A 4900-nucleotide genomic window follows, 5' to 3' on the forward strand; every position below is an offset into this window, starting at 1 on the left:
GATGTTTCTGCAGTAACTTCAAAAGCTCAGCCAGAATCGACGCCTCTCCGAGAGCGTGCCATGAAGACTATCCAGAAGTGTTCCGTGGTCTGGGATGTTTCTGGAAGGCCTACAGGATCGTCCTGCAAGAGGGTTCCTGTCCGGTTGTTCAGCTTCCACGACGTGTGCCTCACCTGCTGAAGCAGCCGTTGAATGATGAACTGGAGAGGATGACAGCGGCAGGCATCATTGCAAGGATTGACGAACCGACTGAATGGGTGACCCCCTTTGGTCCTCGTTCGAAAATAAAAAATGGCTGCCTAACAATTTGCATGGATCCCCGCAGCCTCAATGAATGCCTAAGACGGGAGCACTTTGAGATGTCCAAACGCAAGGACATCTGTTGTAAATTGTAATTTTGACACCTCCTACAGTCCTACTCACGGGAAACAGCCGTACAGTGCTCGTGTAAATATGCGGTTGACGAAAACGAGGAAGACGGAAGGAACGGTTTGGCAAAGGACAGATTGAAGAAGATCTACGGAACGACTGCGATGACCGACACCCGTAGATTAACTTCGCCATGTAAATAGTAAATTCATTTAGTTTTCATACCGTAAATCTTTGACGTTCAATTACTGCAACAACTGAATGGTGCCGAAACCCGGGACTTCAAGCCAGGAACGACCCTCAGCGAAACGAAGTCAGTTGCTGAGCAGCGAACGAGTGAACGCCATGGACTAACCTCGAACGAAATATGGATCGACATCGGAACAAGTAAGCAACTCTATTACCCGAAGCTTACCAACCTCTCGATTTATTCAAACATGGAAAGGGTGCGAACGAAAAGGACTGCTCGCAGAGCACAAAATACCCGAATTGTCAGAGAGGCCACCGCAATTCTCAACACTGCGGATGTAATTCAAATCGAGGCCATAGCAAGAAAGCTTGAGGTAAATTATGAAGAACTCAAGAAGCTGAACACCAAGCTCGAGCCCTTCATTGCCGATGGAGATCTTGAGAACGAATACCAGTCGGTAATTGAGTACGAGGAAGAAACGACCCACACCTTGAGCATGCTTCAAAGTCGAGCAGTGCAACTAAGTTCTGGTGAACCAGCGCGACCATCAACATCGGCACTTGCCTCACGAAGCGAAGAACGAAGACGGAGCGGTATTAAACTACCGAAGTTGCAGCTGCAATCCTTTAAGGGCGAGCTTGCTGAGTGGCAGCCATTTTGGCAACAATTCAAGCGTGCCATTCACGAAAACGGGGAGCTGTCAAGCGGCGAGAAGTTTCAATACTTAAGGACACTGGTTAGTGGACCCGCCAAGGCATCTATCGATGGTCTCCAAGTGACGGATGCGTGCTACAACGACGCAATTGAAATCTTAACTAGACAGTTTGGAGACTACAGGCGAATCCAGCAAGACCACCTTACAAAGCTTCGAACGCTTCCGAGTATCACCTACTCAAACGACACCAAGGGTTTGAGGAGACTTTACGATCAGGTGCAAACCTACATCCGCGGTCTCCATGGACTTGGTGTCAGCTCAGACAGCTACTCGACCATGCTGATGGACATTGTCATCAAGGCTCTTCCATCTGAAATAGTGGTGGATTTCTACCGACGTGCTGGCCATTCTGAAAGGAAGACCGTCCATCCGTATCAGGGAGACGTGGCTGCACATTCATCTTCACCCACATTACAAGCAGAAGGGCTGGGGTCAATCTCAGGTACTTCCAGAACTGCTGAGCTGTCCGCCAGACCAACACATCGAAATGAGGACGCTCAACTGAACAGCAGAAGGGCGGAAGGAGGTTTGCAACAATTGCTTGAATATCTGCTAATCGAGATCGAGAGTAGAGAAAGATCGGGTGTCAGAGATGATCGTCCACCTAGAACAAACCGAGAGCAACTACATCAACGAGCTCATCTTCCGACTTCTGCGGTTCTCCATGCCAAAGCTCAAGATGACAAGGAGGAGTGCATTTTTTGCAAAACTACAGGACACAGCACGGAAAACTGCACCAGTAGCATCTCTCTAATGGAGAAGAAGAAGAAACTTTCAGGAGAGATGCGATGTTTCCGGTGCACCCTAAGAGGGCATAGGTCAAAGGTCTATCACAGGAAATTGTCTTCCACTTCCTGTGCGGGGCGACACGCAACATCCATGTGCGATCCGACCTGGAAACCTTCAGCGAACACTAGTGCAACACAAAGCATGACGACTAGCTTTCAAAGCGCTGGCACTGCTAGCACCGAGATTTCGATAGACGACGACGTCCTACTTCAGACCTTTCGAACCTGGGTGGTCGAGGATGGGAATACTGTCTACGCACGTGCCATCTTAGACGGTGGAAGTCAGCGAACGTTTATACGAGAAGACGTTTCTCGCAAGTTGAATCTTAAGGTGCTAGGAGAAACCAGACTACGCTTGAACACCTTTGGAAGTTCCACTTCACTGCCGCAAAAACGAAGGCTGGTTCAAGTGAAGCTGCGTAGTCAGCACAACAACGAAGAATGCAGCGTTGAAGCGGTAGAAATCCCATTTATATGCGAGGACATTGTTTAGATACCTGTAAACCATGAGTCTGTCCGGAGCATTGAAGAAGACGGAGGCTGCATCGCTGACAAACTTCTCTTTCCCGGCGTTCCTACTGAACCAGGCATCAGCCTGCTAATTGGGTCGGACCAAATCTGGAAAGTCGCCAGTGAGCGGGCGCAACGTTGTGAAAGCAACTGCAGCCTGATGGCTTTAGACACTAAATTGGGGTGGACATTTCAGGGACCCGTAACGCTGCAGTGCTCGCTTACTGGTCGCGCCAACACGATGGTGTGTATACTAAAGATCGGAACCATCGAAGTCGTAGATGATGCGACCTTACGCAGCTTTTGGAATATCGAAAGCATAGGAATAACAGACAACGCGTGTAGCTCAGGTGAAGAACAAAACGAGGTGTGGAACGACTTCAAACGAACTATTGAAAAAGTGAATGGACGGTATGAGGTGTGCTTGCCATGGAAACCTAACGCAGGGGAGCTAAACGATAACCCAGCTACAGCTATGAAACGACTCAAGGGTTTGCAGAAGAGGCTATCACGCAACGAGTCCCTTTCCAAAGAATATAGCAACGCTATGCTTAACTACCTTAATGACGGACATGCGGAGAAGGTTCTCTCAGAGTTACCATGCACAAACTCACGCACCTACTACATGCCTCACCAAGCAGTGATCCGAATGGACTCCGAAACTACAAAACTGCGAGTTGTGTTCGACGCGTCGTCCCATGCAAATGAAGCTGCTTCAATGAACGATCATCTAGAGAAGGGGCCCAACATGAACGCGGATCTAGTCGAGGTTCTAATACGCTTTCGAACGTATCCTATTGCTCTCACAGCAGACATAGAAAAGGCCTTTCTTCAAGTGAGCGTGAGACCAGAGGATCGTGACGCACTCCGTTTTCTGTGGTTTGACACTAAGTATGAAACGTCAAACAAAGAGCCACCAACTGAAGAATGGGGAATGACATGCGTGCCATTTGGAACATCGGCAAGCCCATTCCTTCTATCGGCTACTTTGAAACATCATTTTCAAAGTGTGACAGGAGATATGAAGGATACGGCAAGACTTCTTCAAAAGTCATTCTATGTAGATGACTTGCTCTTGGGAACGAAAACAATCGAAGAGGCTGCGGATTTACATAAGCAAGCCAATGAGATTTTGAAATCTGCAGGCATGACACTGCGAAAATGGGCAACCAACGCCAGACATCTTCAGGATATGCTTAACGATGGTCATAACACGTCAAAGTTTTCAGAACCCAGAGGAATTCTTGGACTGCGATGGAGAAGGGATAATGACACTTTGATGATTCCAGTAAAGAATGTACTCAACTTCATCAACAGCAACACCACAACGAAGCGTTGTGTACTACGTGCTGCAGCGAGGGTCTTCGACCCTCTTGGACTTATTTCCCCGTTTGTAATAAGGGTAAAGGTTTTGTTTCAGCGATTTTGGGAACGCGGACTTAACTGGGACGAAGAGCTTCCTGAAGACCTCTCAGGAGACTGGCAACAATGGTGCAAAGAGGTTTCACAGATAGAAGATATTGCGACCAACCGGTGTGTCATGAGCGCACAAGAAGAGCACAAGACGTCTCTACAACTGCATGTCTTCTGTGATGCCAGTCCCCTCGCTTATGGAACATGTGCCTACCTGAGGGTGAAAGAAATGAATGGGAAGACAGATGTCAGTCTGGTATTCTCTAAGACTAGGGTAGCGCCTATAAAACGCTTGACACTTCCGCGCCTGGAGCTTATGGCGGCAGTGATTGGGAACCGAATAGGCAACTACCTGAAGAAGATGATGGACCTCCAGGAAATATTCTTCTGGACAGACAGTACTATTGCTCTTCACTGGATCAAGGGTTCAGCAGTGAAATGGAAACCTTTCGTGTCTAATAGGGTTACCGAAATTCAATCTGGAGGGGAACCGGCCAGTTGGAACCACTGCCCTGGACTTGACAACCCTGCGGACTTGATGACACGAGGAATATCAATAGACAAATTACGAACGAGTCAACTCTGGTGGAAAGGCCCAAGGTGGCTCTCTGAAGATAGAGACACCTGGCCAGGTGTCATTACAAGCGAAAATATTCCGACGGAAGTAGAAGAAGAGGAACGAAAAAGTAAACCTCAAGTGCTTCAGATACAAACCAAAGTAACGACACCTCTTTTGAAGCTGGAACAATACAGCAGAATAGGACGACTACTACGAGTCACTGCATGGATGATGAGATTCGTTAATAACTGTAGAACGCCTCAAAATCGCACCAAAGGTCCTCTAATAACTGAAGAGATTGAAAGGGCAGAACTGCATTGGGTCAGGCGAACGCAAGAGGAGGCTTACCCCAAAGA

Source organism: Ixodes scapularis, unplaced genomic scaffold (assembly GCF_016920785.2).
Source record: "Ixodes scapularis isolate PalLabHiFi unplaced genomic scaffold, ASM1692078v2 ptg000236l_1___fragment_1__unscaffolded, whole genome shotgun sequence".
Lineage (NCBI taxonomy): Eukaryota > Metazoa > Arthropoda > Arachnida > Ixodida > Ixodidae > Ixodes > Ixodes scapularis.